Source organism: Dermatophagoides pteronyssinus, unplaced genomic scaffold (assembly GCF_027571235.1).
Source record: "Dermatophagoides pteronyssinus isolate colony J.1.1.1.1 unplaced genomic scaffold, Derpt_VIB-CSIC_2022.12 sq0006, whole genome shotgun sequence".
Classification (NCBI taxonomy): domain Eukaryota; kingdom Metazoa; phylum Arthropoda; class Arachnida; order Sarcoptiformes; family Pyroglyphidae; genus Dermatophagoides; species Dermatophagoides pteronyssinus.
In genome coordinates this window covers 977525-1000163 of record NW_027461530.1, presented here as the reverse complement: position 1 = coordinate 1000163, position 22639 = coordinate 977525, and the positions used below count along the sequence as shown (strand labels likewise).

At 27.3% G+C, this 22639-nt stretch overlaps 1 protein-coding gene and 2 long non-coding RNA genes across 6 annotated transcripts in view; 1 reads left to right on the top strand and 2 right to left on the bottom strand.

Annotated features, from left to right (window-relative positions):
* Positions 1–22639, bottom strand: part of LOC113795955 (uncharacterized) — a 34123-nt gene that overhangs the window by 9467 nt on the left and 2017 nt on the right. The gene's annotated exons all lie outside the window — the stretch shown is intronic.
* Positions 3266–4566, bottom strand: LOC142645064 (uncharacterized). The gene is made up of 2 exons (XR_012846237.1): positions 3681–4566; positions 3266–3601 (listed from the first exon to the last, which is right to left on the bottom strand). It is a non-coding gene; the product is annotated as an uncharacterized LOC142645064 (long non-coding RNA).
* On the top strand, positions 17860–22485 carry LOC142645065 (uncharacterized). Of its 3 annotated transcripts, none has more exons than XR_012846238.1 (5): positions 17860–18816; positions 18975–19149; positions 19211–19572; positions 21950–22227; positions 22351–22485. It is a non-coding gene; the product is annotated as an uncharacterized LOC142645065 (long non-coding RNA). The 3 variants fall into 3 exon arrangements; XR_012846239.1 differs by having other exon boundaries at positions 18928–19149; XR_012846240.1 differs by lacking the exons at positions 21950–22227; positions 22351–22485 and adding an exon at positions 19701–20704 and having other exon boundaries at positions 17861–18816.

The following is a 22639-nucleotide window of genomic DNA, read 5'->3' as shown; positions in this document are numbered from 1 at the left end:
AATTTCAAAATTTTTTTTTCATATTAATCCACTCAATCATCTGATACGAATAGAGGGGATGGGATGGGTAGTGGAGGAGGAGGGAGAAAAAATTTCAATAAATCATAATGTTCAACAGCAACGGAACAACAACGGAACAAATATCTTTTGCTTTCAGTGAAAAAATTCAGTTTTTTCCTTCTTTGTCATCATCAAATAAGGGAATTTTTTGCTTTTCCATCAAACTTTTTCTTCTCCTTCTTCTTCTTCGGCATGCAATAGATGGATATGATATTTCGGCTTCTAAGCTTCTTTTTCACTGCTGCTGTATGCATTGATAATAATAACAGTTATTATTGTCGATTATTGATGTCAGTCATTTTATTCATTCAATCATTCAATTTTCATTGATGCAATTACAATGTTTGTTCAGCCAAAACATCAACTGACTAAAACTGACAATTTTTTTTCAAAACCAGGAATATTCAAAAAAAAAAAAAAAAATGAAACGACGAAAACGAAAACACACATACATCACATGTTCGCATATATTGCATAACGCAAAGAAATACAGCGATGAAGAGAATTATCATTTCATTTTTTGATGACCAATTCTGTCATTTTGTATTATTATTATCATCACCATTTCTATTTAGTTTTTTTTTATTCTAATTCTTTTTCCCCTTTAGCTTTCATATTTTTTTTTCTAAAAAAATTTCATATAGTTATATTTATTCGAGCTTGAAACAAAACTGAAAATAATAATAATTTTCATTCGTTAAAACAAAACTCAATCAAAATATCATAGTAGAGAATATTCTTTCTTTTTATTCTGCATGAATTCTTGTAGCGAGTGTGTGAATATGAGGGGAAGGAAAATGGACAGAATCTAATGATGGTATGTGATTTGTGATTTACTCTTGAATAATTACCAAAAAACACACACACATTTGAACATTTTTCAAGATACTTTTTTCTTCCTCTTCATTCATTCATTCATTCATTTTGTTTTTCATTTCCATCATTTTTGCACAATAATAATTTATTATTATTTTTTCATTTTTCATTGACGACATTTTTGGAAAGAATGAAACTTCAGCCAACATGGAGCATGGATGCATCGACATTCTTTTTCTTTTCACACTTTTTTTCATCACACTTTCGACACATAAACAAAGAAAAATATTTCATTTTTTTTTCATTCTTCACCCATCTATAACCATCACACAACTATCATCTTATTCTTTAAACGACGACAAGAATATTCTTTGGATTCTTTTATTTATTATTGCATATCAGCTCTCACAGCATATCTGAACTAATATGATGATATATTTGTGAAATGAACAACAACAACAACAACAACTAAAACCTACTGAAGCAATTCAAAAATCATTTCAACAACGGAAAAAAAAGAAGGAAAAGGAAAAAAATCAAGTGACATTTAATAATGATGATGAACACTATCTATCTGTAGAAATGAATGCGAGAGAAAAAAACAAATATCATTCTTTTTTTCGTACCAAGTGATAAGATTGAATTGAATGGCCAACGATATGATTTGTTGATGGAAAATAAATAAATAATATTTTCTTTTTGGATTCAAGAGAAAAATATTTATTACAAATTTGTAATAATAATAATTCTTGAGAGAATGAAATGAAGAAAGTGAAAAAAAAAGATTGATATTTTGAAGAAATTCTTTGTTGGTTATCAACATTTCAAGATTGGCCATCGGTATTTACAGAGATTGTGTGTTTGGTCAAGTTTGTTTGCTTGGTTTGTTTGGTTTGTCGATTGACGAAAAACACTCAACCAGAAGGAAAACAATAACCATATTTTTTTTCTAATAATATTTGGATGAAAATAGTCAAATGATGGTGGAAATGAAGGAAAAAAAAGGAAAACGTCGACTTTCCTTTTTCCCCCCCTGATTACTTATTATCATTAAAGAATTTTCAAATAAAATTTTTTTTAGAATCATATAACCAAAATGGAGAAAGAAAGAAAGAAAAGAATAATGAAAGATTTTTATTTTGAAGAGGGAAAAAATGAAAATAATAATAATGAAAAATGCATTTATTAACTATTAATAATCGTTATCGTTATTATTTTGTCGACAAACGAAAAAAAAATTCACTATAATTTCTCTCTTGAATAAAAATGATATAAAAGTGGTTAGTATAATGGTGGTGGTTGGTTTTTTTTCATTTTATTTGGTTTTCAACCAGATGGTTGGTTGGTTGGTTGGGTTGTCACAATGAATTTCATCGAAATAATAAAAAAAAAATTTGAGCAAGAGAAAATGAATAATGTGTGTTTGCGTTGAAATGATACATTTACCGTAATAATAAAAAAAACTGCTTATAATTTTCAAGAAATTTTTTATTTGAAAAACGTCAACAATTTATTCTTGTTGAAAAAAAGGGTTCATTTTTGTTGTTGTTGTCAACTTTCAATTGTGTGTTTGAATTTTCAGTTTTCTTTCTTTCTTCTCAAATTCTTAATCTTTATCGATTTTTATCGATTGATCGATTAAACGTAAATCGGTAAAGCAGATAATAATTCAAACAACACGAAGGAAAAAAACAATTTTTACCTAGGAAATTTATGTATTTTTCAATGGGAAATTTCGATTTTATCTAAACATGGAATTCTCAATAAGCCTGATAATGATGATCGAGGAAAAAACTACTGAAAAATTACTTGAAAAGTTAATTAACAAATTATTAGAGGAAATTAAAGGGAAAATCTAAATATAAACAAATTTTTTAGGAAACAAGTGGAAAAAAATCGATTCGATTTATCAAATGATCATCTGTTGTATCATTTTTTTGCTTATTTTGTCAATAATAATAACCAAGAATCATTTTTGGAAGCAAAGAAAGAATTTTCTTTAAAAAAAACATTGGGTAAATTGAGAATATTAAACAACATTTGTGAAACACACACACACTGTTAAAAATGGTATGACTTTATAAGTTCATAAAGTGGAAGTGTGGACTTATAAGTTCACATTAGACCAAGTGAACATATAAACTCACTTTAAGGAATTGTGAGCTTATAACTTCACTTTAAGGAATTGTGAGCTTATAAGTCCACACTTCCACTTTATGAACTTATAACTTCACTTTAAGGAATTGTGAGCTTATAAACTCATACGAGAACGTTGTGAGTTTATAACTTCATACGAGAAAAAATGTGAGGTTTTTAAAATAAAAATAAAAACCCCTATACGCAAGCGTTTTTTTTTTTTTATTAAAAAAATCTTGATGCGCAAGTGAAATTAAATTAAATTATTGAAGTTTTTAATTATTTTTCATTTAAAGATATATTATTAATTATTATAATTATTAAACAAGGCTAATAGAAATTTATCAATAGAAATCGGCTCAGGAACATGAAAAGAGAACCCGACTTGGTTTTCATTGTTCGATCCATCTTTATAGATTATGACCTCGTGATCAAATGGACAAATAAAGTAAATTAGAATCTTTGCATTCATTCGACACTTGTCGGCATTGAAGTTGAGACAGATAGCAATCGAACATCCCCAACATAAATGTCATTCTTTCTCAATCTTAGCTTGATTCGGTGTTATTGTAGGTAGTGATAAAAAATACTTAAAACAAAACCAATGAGATTAGGAAAAAACATGGAACAAGTTAGACATAAACAACAATCATATTCAATGAGCAAACCTGATAACCAAACTTTGTAAACGAACCACACTTAACAAAAATAATGAATAACAACTAATCGAACAGTAGTTTAAATAATCAAAACAGAACCCTAACAGCTAATTTCAATTATGAGGGCGCTCGTCGCCTCCACATGAATTCAAAATTTTTCAAAAAAATTTTCCAAGTCCAAAAATCCAATTTTTTTTTGAGTTTGTAATTTGAAAAAATAAAATAAAATCAAAATTGTGATTTTATAACTTCACTTTAAGGAATTGTGAACTTATAAACTCATACGAAAAACGTTGTGAGTTTGTAATTTGAAAAAATAAAATAAAATCAAAATTGTGATTTTATAACTTCACTTTAAGGAATTGTGAACTTATAAACTCATACGAAAAACGTTGTGAGTTTGTAATTTGAAAAAATAAAATAAAATCCAAAATTGTGATTTTTTAACTTCACTTTAAGGAATTGTGAGCTTATAAACTCATACGAAAAACGTTATGAGTTTATAACTTCATACGAAAAACCATGTGAGTTTATAACTCCATTCATAAAACATTATGAGTTTTTAATTTTAAAAAAATAAAATTAAATCCAAAATTAGAATTTTTAAAGTCATACGAAAAACGTTGTGATTTTATAACTCCATACGAAAAACGTTGTGAGTTTATAACTTCATACGAGAAACCATGTGAGATTATAAGTCCATTCGAAAAACATTATGAGTTTTTAATTACAAATAAAATCCAAAATTCGAATTTTTAAACTCATACGAAAAACGTTGTGATTTTATAACTCCATACGAGAAATAATGTGAGTTTATAATTTCATACAAGAAAAAATGTGAACTTATAAGTCCACACTTCCACTTTATGAACTTATAAAGTCATACCATTTTTAACAGTGCACACACACACACACACACACAGAAAATACAGATGAAAAAACCCGTTAAAAGTTTATCCAAGAATGATTTCTTCTGCCCCGAATCATTTTCCCTTTATGATTTAATTTGAAAAAAACAAAGAAGAAAAAACGAAGGAAAAAAGACCTGAATTTTAATGAAAGCAAGCAAAATATTTTTCCAAAATCCACACAGAAAAAGAAAAAGAAAAACACTGAGGGGCAGACCAAACAAGCAAACAAACATTAAAACATAATCGGAAACAGAAATTATTTTTTTTTCGTTGGAAAAAATGAATGGGAACCAAAAAAGACCAGAAAAGAAAAAAAGTTTGAAAATGATGCAAACAAGAAAAATGAAAAAATGAAAAATTTTAATAAAAATTTGCTTATTTAGAATATCAATGGGAAAAGATTTTTGCTGCTGTCTTTGTTTGTTATCAAATGATGGAAATACAATATCTGTAATCATCGTCATCATCATCAGAATAATAATTTAAAATTCAATTTTTGTCAAAAATATTGGAAACATGTGCTGGCTGTTGGTTTTTTCCATCAAATAATGATGATGAATATGCAATATTGCCTGATAATTGAACCGAAAAAAGCCAATTTCTTTAGCATTTATAATTTCGGTATGAAAAATTTTCTTATAATGCTGCTGTTCCATTGGAAGCCATTCATTCATTCATTCATTCATTCATTCAATCAGTTATTTTTTTTCAATATTTACATTCAAAACAAAGAATAGAAACAAATGGAAAAAATATATATCAATTTCATATTCAAGATTGACGGGTTTTTCTTTTTTTTTGGATGGTTCACCACCCACCAATTCAATATATATTGAGTTTTCTTCATCTGCTGTCGTCGTCGTTGTTTATACATCATGGGTTTAAATCATAATTTAATTTTCTTCTTCTTCGTTTATCGTTCATAGATTTTAATGAACAAACAAACAACAAACAACAACATTGATGCACTAAGATTTGAAATGAAATGAAATGAATTAAGATCAAATGTACTGAATTTGAATCGGATGAATGAAGAATCACCAAATTTATTTTTTTTTTTTTTGACTTTGCCCTGGTGTTAATAATGATTGATTTTAATTTAATTGAAATGAATCCAATATATCGATAATGCTGTTGCTGTTGCCTGTTTATGATGGTGAAAAAATATTCAATTATCAATATTGATGTGGTGGATGTGATTATAGATCATCAGCATATCAACTGTGAAATAATTTCCACGAAAGCCGGAAGAAAAAACGTTATTTGATTGACATTTTCAATATCCAAATATATAATAAATGTCAATAAGCTAAAAGCAAATTTTTCAAGAAGAAGAAAATCATAAATATTTGTTTGCTGTTGCTGTTGTTGTTTTTCGTAAGCTCAAATCCAAACAGACATAAAAGCTGTCAATTTGCATTTTTTCAATCAAAAAAAAAGAAGAATTTTTCTATATGAAATTTCATCAGATTCATAGTTTGTTTGCTTTTTTACACACATTGGATATGGCTTTAATCTTTGAAAATTAATTTTTTGTTTTACTACTGAAAAATTAACCTTTTTACATAATTGAAAATGAAAACAAAACAAAAAAAAAAAAGTTTTCCAAAGCCTTAAGCATCATTATGAATGCTTGTTTTTTGTTAATTCTATCTCCCACACACAAATCAACCCCGAAAAAAACAGCAATCGAATAAACAGCAAATCATTTGATTAGTTAATTTGGATATTTTTTCTTTCTTTTTAGTTCTTCTTGTTCTTGTTTGATCTATTTAGTAAAATATATGCAAACAAGCAAACGAGAGAAACAAACATCATATGCATTCGTTCGAAGAGAAAAAAAACAAAATTCAATGATAAAAGCGAATAGATAGAGAGCGATTGCAAAAAAACGAATCCAAAAAAAACTGATTTCCAATTTGATTTTCAGATAATTAATTACGTTTACCCAAAAAAACAGAAACAAAAAAGTGTTCATATAATAAATTGAATAAATGAATTAACGAATGTTCAGTATGTATGTATTAGTTGTCTTCGAATTCAAAAGATTTTACTTTACTTTCGTCATCATTTCGAAACAAACAAACAAACACTGTAATTGAATTATTTGAATGTGGAAAATGATTTTGATGGCCACCACCACCACTATGACGATGATTTGCTATTCACCAATGAATGAATGTAAAATTCAATCATGAATAAGGGAATGAATTGATAAAATTCAGTGAAAAAAGGAAAGAATTTGACAAATTTTTTCTCACCAAAAACAAAAAAAAAAACTTTCACAAGTTGGATTCATTTTAGTCTTTTTCTATTCATTGATACTTTTCAGCCAAATGTATCAATGAACTGTATATTTTAATGGATTGCAATTTTATTCTGGATTCTGACTTAATTGTTTTCTATTTTCATTAACTATTTGCTATCTGTGTTTGTGTGTGTGTGTGTAAGAGAAAAAGAAACGAAAAGAAACGACCAAAAAAATTTTCTCCCAAGAGTCATTTTTTCTGTTGGTTTGTATTTTTTTTCTGCTAGTTTTGATAATGAAAAAGTATTAGTATCATCATCATCATCGTTGTCGTCGTTTTTGTTGTTTCATTTTCAAAATGGGAAAATTTCAACATTGAATGATTCGATAGTTTTTTTTCGCTCAAACATTTTTTTTGTTGTTCCAATAATAATGTCTGGTTGGATGGATCCAGAACGCCTGATATTTTCTCACTATAATTTTTTTTTACAGTTTTGAAAAAACCAACCAACCAACCGACCATCATCCTGATCATCAATTTGATCGTGTAAACACAATGATGATGATGATATATTTGACATTTTCGCATCCATTCATACAGACAATATTTGCCTGAAGCTGTGTACATTTTCATCTCATCAAGCAAGCAAGCAAAAGAAGAAAAATCAATTGATTGATCAAATCCATTGAATGATTAAAATGAATTTTTTCTTTTTCTTTTCTGACAAATAAATATCCAATGAATTTTCATTTTGTCTTGCTATTGATTCTTCAAGTATTCAATCTTCTTCTTCTTTCTCTTTTCGTTGTTGTTGCTGGAATCGTAAAGAATTGTCAGATTTTATTTTGTATTCTAAAATGATGATCACATCACAAGCAGAAAACTTTATTACGGGATTTCTCTCTGTATGTAGAAAATTTATTACAAAATGTTGTCCAATGTTGTTCACTTTGTTCAGATTCTAAATTTTTTTTTTTATTACATCATTTTCAAAAATATAAGGACAAATGAAAATACATAGCTACATCATTGATATCTTGGAAAGATTTTTTCTTCTTTTTTTTTATTGATGAAGATTCTTTAGCAGTTTTTTTATATTCTTATTTTTTGTTTTTGACTGAAAACTTATTACACAGAGAGAAACGAACGGAGAAAAAGTTAATGTGAATTATTCTATACTTCCTATCATTATTCTTTCGTATCTATAGATTTTTCTTCTTCTTGGTTCAATCTTTTTCTTCATGCTGTAAGATGTGTGATGTAATGAAGATAGAAAAAAGAAAAAACGGGAAAACATAATCCAGATCATTGAACATCATCATCATCATCATCATTGACTTTGAACAACAAACGACAAGCATAAAAATGATATAGAAGAGATAGAGAGAGAAGAGAGAGAGAAGATAAATCTATGTTTTTTGTTTAATTAAATTAAAACTAAAAAAAAAACATCAAATCTTTTTTTTTGATGTAAAAGTGATATATAAACTTATTTTAAAAACTGAACAACATTGGATCAACTAAATACTACCAACCATCACTATGGACTTAGTTAGTTAACCAACCAAAAAAAAACAATTGCAAAAAACAAGAATCTTGAGAATCAACTTGAATATTGATGTTTCAATTTATCCCAAAAAAAATAAAAGAAACCAATTCTCATATGGATCATATTTGGATCAATATTTTTTTTAAAAAGAAAAAAACATCCATTCAAAATTCATTTTGTTTCAAACAAAATAATGAAAATCTTGCTTGAAAAACAACAACAACAAAAATATAGATCCATATAGTTTTTTCTTGGTAATTTTGTTCAATGTTTTCGATTCATTCATTCATTCAATGATGATCATCATTGTTGATAGATGGATAGATAATGAACAAGAATAGATTGTCGGAAGACGAAGAAGAAAAATACGACTAAACAACAACAACGAGTTGGAGGAAACATGAACCGAAAATGAAAATGAAAAGATTGATGATCATCATCATCGATTGTGTGTTGTGAAAAAAAAGAAGAAGAATAAAAACCATAGAATGATGATGATGAAAGAAAGAAAAGAAAAGAAAAAATTTAAATTCCTTTAATTTCTGCTCTATTTACTAATAAATTCTATGAGGTTTTTTTGTATATATTTTTTGTTGTTGTTGTTGTTGTTGTTGAAAAAAAATTATCATTCATTTCATTCAATTATTGATTTTATAGTAAGTAAGTAATGGTGGGGATGGTGGTGGTAGCAGTGTTGTGACAAGGGAGAGAGAGAGAGAGATGGATAAAATGTTGTTGATGATGATAATAAAGAGATCGATCGATCGATTTTATATACATGTGTCGATCACATCCAATCCAGAAAGAAGAAAGAAGAAAAAAAGCAAACGACGACGACAACAAAAAATTTTCAAATGTTTTCCAGTATTTATATTCCGGTTTCTCATACACACACTGAATGAATGAATGAATGAATGAATGAATAAAATGTTTTTTTTTCTTTTCTTGCTTGGTAAATGAAAAAAAAACATATCCTGAATTAGACAAAATAATAATAATAATAATAACAAACTATCTGTCCATTGTGTTTAAGGTTTTTTTTCGCTTGTTTGTTTCGTTACATTTTGCAAAATAGAATGTAATAGAATAGAGAGAGAGAGAGAAAACTAACTACATAGAGAGACAAACTTTGTTTGGATTTCTCTACAAATTTTTTTTTGTTCTCTCTCTCTTCTTTTTCACTTTACTTTGTTTATTTCTTTGGTTTAGTTATTTAGTTAGTTAGTCAGTTAGTTAGGCTAGGTTAGTTTAGATAATAATGAACAACATTGAATCTATGAACTTATTGTTGTTGATCAACAACAACAACAACAACAAAAGGATTGATTCAATTCCAAGGAAATCTTTCCCTCTCTCACACAGACATGATGATGTCATATAGTGTGTTGCAAAAGAATAACAAAACAAAACATGAAATACATCCATCATTATTGTGCAAAATAAAATTTTTAAACATATAAAAATAGAGAAAATGCATTACGGTGAAGACAACATTGAAGGGTTTTGGCTTTATGTTTTCTTCAATCAAAGCTAATCATTCATTTTCATTTTCTCTATATATAGTCAAGAGACAACAACAACAACAAAAAAAAAGTTTGTCAATTTTTCAACATAAACCAGAATTTGTTTTTTTTTGGGGAAAAAAAATCTTTTATTTTAAATTCAAAAAAAATTGAATATTATGGTTTGGTTTGGTTTGGTTTTTGGGAAAAAAGAAATTCAAGTGAAAACTTTTATTTTTTTTCTATAAAACAAACACCGAAAAAAATAGATAAATAAAGTATGCAAAAATAACTTTTCTTCTAATGACAAATAATAATAATAAAAAAGTTGAACAAAGAGAGAATGAAAACCATATTCTCATTATACTTTGATGTTTTCATCATCATCATTACAAGTTACAAGTGCGCAATTTTCAAAGCCATAAATTCCATTTACATCGTTCAGTTGGGTTATCCATGGGCACCGAAATAATCGATGGTTTACCCCAATCATCATCCTCAATTGTGTATTGAAAATATCAAAAAATCATGATTTGAAATTGAAAAACAGATATTTTTATTATCATATAACATCCGAACATATAACTAAACCAAAACTTGAATGAAAAATCATAAATTAAAAATTTTATTTTATTTTTCAAAATATTCTTTTGTCGTTTCAAACAAGAAATTTATTTTTTATTTTTTCAAATGAAAAACAGTATAAAAATTTATGAATTTCATTAATAAATTGCTTGCTATTTATATGGTTCAGTCTATATTTATAATAATAATATTTATTAGATAATAAGATAATATTTGTTGATTCATTCGATACATTTTTCAAAAAATAAAAATTATCCTTTTTTTCTAACCAACCAACCAACTTCAACACTAACTTGTCTACCATGAACAACAACAACAACAATAAATTGATGATAATAATGAGGCAATACAAAGATAGAGAGAGAGAGAGAGTTGAAAACAAAAACTTTTAATTTGCTTGAAATAATTCTATAGGGAAATGTAATCTGTATAAATATATGAATGAATATAGAAAATGATGACAAATGAAAAAAATGGGTTATTTTTATAAAATATATCAGTTGAGAGTGAAAGAGATGAGAGAAATTTTTCATTTTACAATAAAATAAAATTATTCTATAGAATCATTATATCGAAAGAAACCAAAAACCAAATTTCACTCTCTCTCTCTCACATTGAATTGTATCAGTTTTGTTAGTTTGGGTGGTAGTTTAATCACGAAATTTGATCGTTCATCGAATTTCCAAAACCAGAAAAAAACCAAACCAGAAACAATGTATGAATGGGAAAAAAAAGATCATCATCAACGACAACAACAAAAAAACATTATCCATGAATTTACATCATCATCATAATCATTATATTTTCATTCATTCACTGTGTACAGTATAATATAACATTCACATCACCATAATCATATGATGATGATTATTATTATATAATTCAAAAAAGAACAAAATATGTATAGTTTGTTTGTTTGTTTGCTTAAAAATTATTATTATTATTATTCATAACATTCTGGATAATAATAATGATACATTTATAGATCGAAAAAAGAATGGAAAAGAAAAAAACCTTTAAAAAATATAGAAAAAGAGTCATGACAAAACTGAAAGAAAATAAAAGAATTTCAAAGCAAGAAAGCTTTAATGTAATAATGATTATGATTATTATTATTTTTTGTTTCAAAAACATTTCTATTGCTGGTGTGTTTGTGTTTGGATTTCTTTTTTTCTTTCTTTTTTGGGTGAAAACGAAGAAGATGAAGATGAAGATGACGAACTGAGCCCCAGCCATATATCCAGAAAAAAAATCTAATCACCATAAATGCCTTACGACAATAAACGATGGATCAACAACAATTTATGAATACAGATGCAAAAAAGAAAGAATCTTTTCTTCTTTGCATTCGTTCAATGTTTCTTTCTTTATTTCAAAAATTCTCATCAACATTTTCAAGACAAGATTTTTTCTGCATCAAATGCAATTCCGTGGCTACGACAACATAAACAACAACAAGGCGGGAAAAAAAACATTCTTTCGATTACAAAGACCCAAAAAATGAAAACGACAACCATACTATTATTATTATTAAGCTTCTGTTTATAATTAACGTTTATGTATTCTGTAGACATATTTTTTTGTTTTTTCGTTTCTGTTTTATTCTGTATTGGATTCTATTCATAGTGGAATGTTTTTTTTGTTTGAAGTCTTTAAATAGATATATAGAGATCTACAGTTAGATAAGATTATTGTTAATTTCTTGTTTGTCTCGTTATTGCATATATTTTTTTTGCTGATATTTTCGTTGTTTAATGGCTACTTTTTTTATTATTGTTTCACTGTTTCTACTGCTGTTGAACATACATAAATATCTTAATCGATGATAACTTTGATAGCTGTATTGATGACTGGATAAATGAATTGAATATAGAGAGATTCAATTTCAGATAAATTGAATGTTTGTTCGTTTGTCTGTGCTTGTGTGTGTGTGTGTGTGTGTGTGTGTTTTTATCTAATCTAGTCGGGTAAATTTGACCTAAAAAAAATAGAGGAAATCATGTTCCAAAATGATAGAAAAAAACCAGGGAAAAAGTTTCTGCCGATCAAATCCGGCATTTCAACCAAAACAACAACAACAACAACAAATCAAACCAAAAAATAAAATAAATATAGGTTGTCATTTTGCTTGTTGTTGTTTGATTGAATCAATATGGTCACAATTTTATTATTATTAATTTGATTTTGCTTTTGATCTTCTTCTTCTTCTTCTTTGGTTTTTTTCCCATCAACTCATTGACATCAACCCGGAGGAGATGATAATGATTAAAATTAAGAATTTGATTGTGACATTTTTGCAATGATGATAGAAAACAGATTTGATATTTATTCAAGCAAATATTAAGATTTTTCAAGAATTCAATGAACAAGAAAATGAAAATTCAATGACATTCATCAATTATTATCATTATTATTTTTCAATAAAAACATTCATTTCGATATACCGACAATATTATTATTGCCTTTTTTCTTTTCTTTCTATTTCTACTTCAAAAGCAATTAATATTAGCAGCAGTTTTTCTTGTTGTTGTTGTTGTTGTTGTTGTTACACAAGATAATAATGTTAAACATTTCGAAACTTTAATGATGAACAACAACAACAAACAACAAATGTAACAACCGAAAAATAAAAATCTCGGACACATCAAATAATAACTGAATCGTATTAACCGAATTTACTGTTTGATCAAAAAAAAAAAAAAAAAGAAAAACAAACAAACAAACAAACAACATTAACATTAACATTAACATTAACAACATTAAAGATGAACAAAAATAACAAGAAGAAAATGTTATATTAATGAGAGAGAGAGAGAATCATATAAAACTCTCTCTCTCACTCACTCACTCACTAAATGAACAAACAATTCTGTTGTGAAAAACAGCAGAAAAAAAGAAAAAGAAGTGAAGAGAGTAAAATCATTTGGTTGACATTTCCGCTTGATTACATTCTTTCTTTATAAAAGTCATATAGTTTTTCTATCCAATCCAATTCATTCATTTACACATCCTATTTGCAAAAAGAAAAAAAAACCATACTGTTTTTGTTGCTTACTTTTTTTTTCTTGTGTCCCCCCTCATAGAAAGAAAAATTTTATTTTATTTTATTTTACGCAATAAAGATTCATCATCTGATGCTGATGCTTGTCCATTTCGTTTTTAATATATTGTTCATCATCACTTTAATTAAGTTTATTTTCTTGTCGTCGTCGTCGTCTTTGTTGTGTGTCTATTTAATTTCATTGTTCAACCAAGATGAACCGAAAGAAAAAAACGGATAAGAATATGCCCATCACACGCACGCACAATGGCTTCTGTACTTATGAAATTTTAACCCTTTTGAATAATGAATATTTATTATTATTATGATGATATGTAATTGTAATAAAATTTGGACAATAAAACAGCGAAAATAGAGAGAAAGAAAGGAGAGAGAGGAAGAAAAAATCAAATGAAAGACAATAGAATAATAATAATAAATTATATTTTGCATTCATTTTTCTGTCTTTTCTGGTTTCTGGTTGTTTCTGCTTTTTGTTTTCGGTTAGAAACCAATGTTAAGAATTTGGAGAAAAAAAACATTTTGTAGGAAGAAAAAAATCCATGAGGATGATGATAATTGAATTGATGATGGATGCCCTTGACTCATGTGATAACAATAGCTTTCATTCATTCATTCATATAATTGAATAAAATTTGAAGCCGAGAGAAGAAAAAAAAGAAGAAGATGCTAAATATATAAAAAGTGTAAAGTGAGTAAAAAGATGATGATGAATATTATATAATGAGATCCGAGTGAAAGAGAGAATGAACAACGATCCTGATGATTATAATAATAATTTTTCTTGTTTTTTTTTCTTTTTTTGTTTGATTGATTGACAAGCGTGATTAAAATGAATGTTTTTTTCTTCTTCTTTCAAACTTTTCAACACTCTCTCCTTCTTTGTACACCTTTCACCAGAACATCCGAACCAGATGAAAAAAAGTTAATAGGATCTTTTTTCATTTTTCTCCCATAGAATCAATTATCAGATAACAAATTCAAGTCAACGATGAAATTAAATTCATATTTAACGAGGTAAAGTTTTATCAGTTTTGCTGTTGTTGGTCTTGTCTATCCAGTAGATTATTATAATTAATTGTGTAATCATCATCATCATCAGGATTACCAAAAAACATGATGAGATCAATAATTGAGAGAAAAAATGATGATAAACAAATTTAATTATCGGATTAGAGGATTATGAATGATGATGATCAGAAATGGAAAGAATTTCTGAATTTTAAACACAGGAAAAAAATAAACAATTAAGCCTGACCAAATCAATTTGTTACAGCAATAACAACAAGTGGCAAATTATCATCAACAACAACGGAAAAAAATTGATGCAAATTCCTTTCCACATCATTTCGTTAAGAATCATTTTCCATTATGATTATGATTATGGCCGTAAAATCACATACATAATTCATATATATGTTATGAGTGTGAATTTGGGTAAACCAAACCATTTTCATTCGTTTTTCGTTTTGGCTTTTTTTCTCGATCCACAATTCTTTCTTTATTAGAATATTGAGAATCGGAAAAGAAAAGCAAAAGGAAAACTTATTTCAAATTGTTTAAAATTGTAGAAAAAAAAAAACGAAACGAAAGCGAAATCAAATCGAAACAAACCCTCGAGCACTTTTTTTCCATTTTTAACACTCAAAACCGGTCTTGATAATTTTATTATCAGGTTTTTTTTCAAAAAGAAATTTAAAATCTCAGTCAATATTGTTTGCCTGAATCATATGGCCAACAAGTAAGTCTATTGTTTTTCGATTGCAACCACACAAAACACACACTGAATTATGATTTATTCTATGGGAAAAAATATGGATTCTGTTCTTCTTCTTCTTTACTTCTTCATAACAGAGAATAACGGGAATAAAATTAATAATAATGATATGCGGAAAAAAAACGAGTAGAATAATTCAATTTAGATTTTTTTTCTTCTTCTTTCAATAATACTAAAAACGATTCTTTCTTACAATTTTCTTCTTCTTCTTCTTTTCATACGATTATTGATAAAGATTTCCTTTTTGTGTTTATTCATTGATAATTTACATGAAAAACAAACATTAAAGATATGACCTTTATCGTTTGTGGATGATTAGATTCACGATAACAACATCAAGACAGATATCATTTGTTTGTTTTTTCATGACAAAAAAAAGTGGAAAAAATGAAAATTTGTTTTGTTTTTTCTTTTGGAATTTCATGTCCATCTTCATTTTTGTGGATGTTTGATTTCAAACTTTAATGCACTGTTAAAAATGGTATGACTTTATAAGTTCATAAAGTGGAAGTGTGGACTTATAAGTTCACATTTTTTCTCGTATGAAGTTATAAACTCACATTATTTCTCGTATGAAGTTATAAGCTCACAACATTTTTCGCATGAGTTTAAAAATTCGAATTTTGGATTTTATTTGTAATTAAAAACTCATAATGTTTTTTCGGATGGACTTATAAACTCACATGGTTTTTCATATGAGTTTATAAGCTCACAATATTTTTCGTATGGAGTTATAAAATCACAACGTTTTTCGTATGAGTTTAAAAATTCGAATTTTGGATTTAATTTTATTTTTTTTAAATTAAAAACTCATAATGTTTTTCGAATGGAGTTATAAACTCACATGGTTTTTCGTATGAGTTTATAAGTTCATAATTCCTTAAAGTGAAGTTATAAAATCACAACGTTTTTCGTATGACTTTAAAAATTCGAATTTTGGATTTTATTTTATTTTTTATAAATTAAAAACTCATAATGTTTTTCGTATGAGTTTATAAGTTCACAATTTCTTAAAGTGAAGTTATAAAATCACAATTTTGATTTTATTTTATTTTTTAAAATTACAAACTCAAAAAAATTTGGATTTTTGGACTTGGAAAATTTTTTTGAAAAATTGTGAATTCATGTGGAGGCGACGAGCGCCCTCGTAATTGAAATTAGCTGTTAGGGTTCTGTTTTGATTATTTAAACTACTGTTCGATTAGTTGTTATTCATTATTTTTGTTAAGTGTGGTTCGCTTACAAAGTTTGGTTATCAGGTTTGCTCATTGAATATGATTGTTGTTTATGTCTAACTTGTTCCATATTTTTTCCTAATCTCATTGGTTTTGTTTTAAGTATTTTTTATCACTACCTACAATAACACGGAATCAAGCTAAGATTGAGAAAGAATGACATTTATGTTGGGGATGGTCGATTGCTATCTGTCCCAACTTCAATGCCGACAAGTGTCGAATGAATGCAAAGATTCTAATTTACTTTATTTGTCCGTTTGATCACGAGGTCATAATCTATAAAGATGGATAGAACAATGAAAACCAAGTCGGGTTCTCTTTTCATGTTCCTGAGCCGATTTCTATTGATAAATTTCTATTATAGGGGTTTCACACTAGCAGCAATGTGAATGAAATATTTCAAATGCAATATTTCAGTCCATAATGCTGAATTGTAGTAATAGCCTTGTTTAATAATTATAATAATTAATAATATATCTTTAAATGAAAAATAATTAAAAACTTCGATAATTCAATTTAATTTCACTTGCGCATCAAGATTTTTTAAATCAAAAAAAAAACGCTTGCGTATAGGGGTTTTTATTTTTATTTTAAAAACCTCACATTTTTTCTCGTATGAAGTTATAAACTCACAACATTCTCGTATGAGTTTATAAGCTCACAATTCCTTAAAGTGAAGTTATAAGTTCATAAAGTGGAAGTGTGGACTTATAAGCTCACAATTCCTTAAAGTGAAGTTATAAGCTCACAATTCCTTAAAGTGAGTTTATATGTTCACTTGGTCTAATGTGAACTTATAAGTCCACACTTCCACTTTATGAACTTATAAAGTCATACCATTTTTAACAGTGTGGTATGCAAAACAAAAAAAAATATGGAAAAAAAAGATATTTCTGGAATTTTGTAATCAACTTTTCATATCCAATTTTGCTATGATAAAAGAGCAATTAATATGAATGAATGAATGAATGAAAAGGAAGATAAACAACAAGAATATTCTTTGCACTAGTTTTGTTTTGTTGTTGATGATAATCATCATCATCATTCATTTATTCGGTGCACAAAACAACAAAACAAAAAAATGTTTATCATTTCAAGTCGAAAGCAAAAAAATTCTTGTTGAATTTTTTTTTTTTATTTTAATTTTTTTTCCACTCTATATATTCATAGGAATGTTTGTTCTGTGAAGAGACGACAACAACACAGAAAAATATTTTAAAATTATGATGAAATTATAAAGGAAACTTTGACAATTGCATTCCAACAGTTTAATTTATTCAAATTACAAATTACAAGAGAAAGCAAAAGTGCAAAACAAAAAAATGCAAAACAATCCAGAAATCATTACCAAAAAACAAAAGGGAAAATTTTGGTCAAATCCAGAAAAAATATCCAAAAATACAGAATAAACTTGATGAAATTGAACTTTTCTCTCACTCTTTTGGTCTGTTTGTTCAATCGTAATCGTTTATTTTTATCTTCATTTTTTTTGACTATAGATGAAAATACTGATGAAGACTGAAAAACTTTTTGCTTTTTCCTGGAGCAAGAGAATATCAAATTCAAACATACAAACAAAACAAAAAAATTGATTTCATCATCATCATCATCACGTATCGATTGTTCAACACAAACACCACTCAAATAGAGACCAAACACAAGTGAAAATAGCCAAATATTTTCAATATGGAGAACAAAAAAAATAACTTTAAATAAATAAATGAAAGTGATATGTAACAGAAGAGAGAAACAAAACAAAAAAAATCATTGCGAATTCAAAACACATTCAATCAACAACAACAACATTTGGTTTGATTGATTCTTGAAACAAAAACAAAACAGAAAACAAAACGAAATGAAATTCCTTTGAGCCCAAACTTAAATCGATAAGATTTTCTTCATTCTTTCTTTTAGCATAAAATATCAAAATAGGCAACGAAACGAAAAAAAAACAATGTGAATAAACGAAAAATGATACACAAGAAACACAATTGAACTTTTCAATCTCAATTCGGAAATGAGAAACATTCATAGACATACGAAGAGTGTGAAAGGAAAGAGAGAAAGTGAGAAATTCTTGACAACAGCAACAGCAAATTCAATGATTATTAACTGAAAATGAAAAAATAGGATTTATACATTGAACGGAAACATTTGAAAGAAAATTGAATTGATTGAAATATTGGGAAAACGACGACTGCGACAAGAATTTAGAAATATCGGATACAATGTGTTTTTCAATTTGAAAATCTGGATCAAATCAAATGTGAAAAAAGGTTAGAAAATATTGTTTTTCTTACAAGTTTTTTTTACAGTTGTTCTTCTGTTTAAACCCTTTTACCTTTTTCTTGAAAATTAACTTGTTTTTGTTTCTGCTTTTTTTCTAGTTTCAATCGTTCGTTCAACCGTTTGTTTGTTTGTTTCAATGATGAAGATATTTACGGATGTAACCAGGAAAGAAAGAAACAAAAAAGGAAATGAGAAACTTTTCTGTTAAAGAAAAATGTAACTAGAATTTTTGTTCAAAAGTTTTCTTCGAAAGTCGAAAAAAATTAGAAAGATTTTTGCAGATGTGAAAAACACCAACACCAAATCAACACATCACATAAGTAAGTAACAGAATTTCAGTTACAGAATTCATTTTTTTTCTTCATTCTACCGACCATCCAGCCAGCCAAGCAACAATCCAGGAAATTGCTTTTCATTTTCATTTTTAAATTTCAACTTTTTTTTTGCTATTTCTCACTCACTCGAAAATGAAACTAAACTGAAGAAAACAAAGCAACCAGCACAGACTTGCTCCTAAAAAAGCTATCCAAACAATAATAATAAAGATAATGGCAAACCGTTTTTTTTTGTTCCAGTGGACTTTCAGTTTTTTCAGTTTTTTTTTGGCAAGAGAAAAACTAACTAACTACCACTTATGTAATATATAAATAAGATGAATTGAAACGAAACAAACAGGGAAAAAGCAAGCAAAAAGTAAAGCAGCAAAATGATTGTGACCAAACACACAAAATGGACAAAAATAGGTATATATTATTGATTGAAGCAAGTGATTTCCCTTGCGTTGTTTTCCCTTTGTCTTTTTACCCGTTATTCTTTTGTTTATTTCCCCTTTCTTTCCTTCTCTTTCTTGAATCGATGATAATAATAACAGACTATCATCATCATCATCATCAATAATGATAATCATAACCAAAAGCCAAGAAAGTTAAGAAGAAAGAAAGGAAAAAACTTTTAGACACTTTTTTTCTGTTGTCTAAGTTTTTTCAAACGAAAAATGAATCAAAATGAATTCCAATCATTTTGATTTTATTTTTAGTTTAGTTTTCCATTTTCCAAAACGCCTATATCCACACTATAGTCTATATCCATTTGTTATTGTTTTTCATTTTGTTTTTCGTTTATTGAAACAATCATAATCATCATAATCATCATCGACATTTGCTACATAATATTATTGAGTTTTTATAATTTCTTGTTTCAAAGTCAAGACCAATAATCATAATAATCATAATAATCGTAATAATCGATAATTTTGACTATAAATCGATTTATTTATGATCATTTCATCAAAGAAAGCAAGAAATAAAGAAAGAAGGAAAGAAATTTTTTAATGGATTTTAGCTTGATTAATACATTTTACAAAGAAAGAAAAGCAAAAGGAAGAAAAGAAAGCAAGCAAAAGTCATTTTCTCAAAATGAATGAAAATCGAAAAAAAAAGGACAACAACAACAACAAACACACGACAATAATAATAATATTCACGTTTTACGTTTACGTTTATTCTTTTTGTTGCTGGCTTTTAAAAAATAATTTATAATTGAAGAATCAATTATTAATAATGTGAAAAAATTGGGTTTGGCAAATGAACAAACGTATACAAACACACACACACAGTGACAGTGACAGTGACAGTTGATGGGGGGAAATATGAAATATCAAAGTAATTGGCTTCCATTTTTTTTTGTTTTTTGTTTTTTACCAAGGTGCTTTGATAATAATAACAATAATGTTTTAATAATAGAATTCGTTTTCGTTTACGTTTTTTTTCACTTTTTTTTTCTTTTCTTTCAGTAATGATGATAATGACATTGACAGAAGCGGTTTTAGTGTTTTTAATGTTGTTAATGTTTTTTGAGGAAGAAAAAAAGAAAAACAAAAAACTAATCATCAATAAGAAAACTGCAAAAAAAAGATTAAGTAATTTTCGTCTTTTTTTTCTTCACTGAAAGTAAATTGTTTGAGAAAACAAGAGAAAAACGGGGGAAGAAAATTCCTGATCAAATTCTTTTAAAATTCACAACCAGACCGAAATTTTTTTTTAATCGTTTTTGTTTGCCTATTTCTTTACTAATTCTTTTCTTTCAAAAAACACTCACATGACACACGTAGATGAACAATGTAAGTAAATGTTGGCTTCACTGTAATGCATTTTTCAACAACGAAAAAAAAAATATATTTAAAATATCGTCGCCATTATTGGATATATATTTGTTTCCCCTCTTTTGGAAGAAAGAAAAAAAGGGGGAAAAATTCATCGATGCTATCATTTCATTTAGGTTATTGTCGTAGTTGTCGTAGTCTACGTATAGTGTTTGTTCGCTGCTCCACTATCATTATATAATAAAAATTGATGATTAATTTTTTTCAACCAAAGAAAAAAAGAAAAAGAAAAATTTAATTTGTTAAACTTTTATTGAAAGAATGAAAAAAAATTCTTGCATGCAATGTTTGTGTGTGGGTGATATGGGAGTATTTATAATGAAAAATCCATTCATTTCATATTCATATGCAGCAAGAAGAAAAAAAAACAGAGAGAGAAAGAGATCCACAGAATAAGTTGGATGTCATTCTGGGATTTTTTTTGCCCATTTTTTTTCTTTTTTTTTTTTTGCTGGTAAATTTTACATTGTACAAGTGACTGGGACAGTTATTGGTGTGTTTTTTTTTGCGGGTGTGTGTATTTGAAGCTAACCAAACGACCAACCGACCGACCGACTAAACAAATGATGATGATCAAATTCATTTACATTGTGTATGTGTGTTGGTGCGTCGTCATAAAATATTAAATAACGAAGAAGAAGAAAAAAGTGAAATGAAAATGAATGAAGATGATGATGATGATGAAAAAAAATTCATATGATCTTTTTGTTGTTGTTGTTGTTGGCTGCTTTAGAAGCCATTCTTTATTCACATATTTTTCTTCTTTCTTCTTCTTTCACTTTCTATGCCATAATTTTTTTCTCATTATGTTCCGTTATTTAAACATCATCATCATAGTCGTCGTCGTCGTCGACGACGACAACGATGATTTTCATTGGCTTTAATTTAATAATTTCTGTAAATGACAAGGAATTTCATGTTTTTTTCCCTTCTTTTTCTTATTTTCTTATATTCTTTAGCTTTAATCATCATCATCATTATCATTATCATTAGGAAAAAGAACCGGATTGTTTTGAACACACACACACACACACATTAGCTGTTTGGCTTGCTTTTAATCAATACATTATGGTATGATCAATGATCATCATCCAAAAAAAAAAAAACATTTACTTAGTTATAAGGATTTTTCTTTTCCATTTTGTAATTATATTTGTAATTTGTAACAAACAAATTTTTTTTAGTAATTTTGTTGAAAACTAAAAATTCATCATCATCATCGTCAATTTCCTTCCTGGTAAGTAGAGTCAGACAAAAAAAAAAACATGCCTGTTGTTTTTGATAAATATTTCCTACCGCTTTTTTTGATATTCGGGATAATTTTATATTGACTTTTTTTTCATTGTGTAAATATATATAGAGTGAAAAACCAACAACGAACGAAAAAAAATGTGAATAAAAAGATGAGCAGCCTAAAAAAACGAGTCTTGTGGTAGTGCTGTTGTTCTGGGATAATAAATGAGTTTTTTTTTCGTCTTGTTCATCATCATCATCATCATCATCATATAATGATAATCGACAATATCCTTTCATCTCTCTCTCTCTCTCTCTCTCTCTCTCTCTCTCTCTCTCTCTCTCTCTCGTTCACATGATATTGTCTTTCAATCAATATATATCATCATCATCATCATCATTTTAGCCAAGAATAT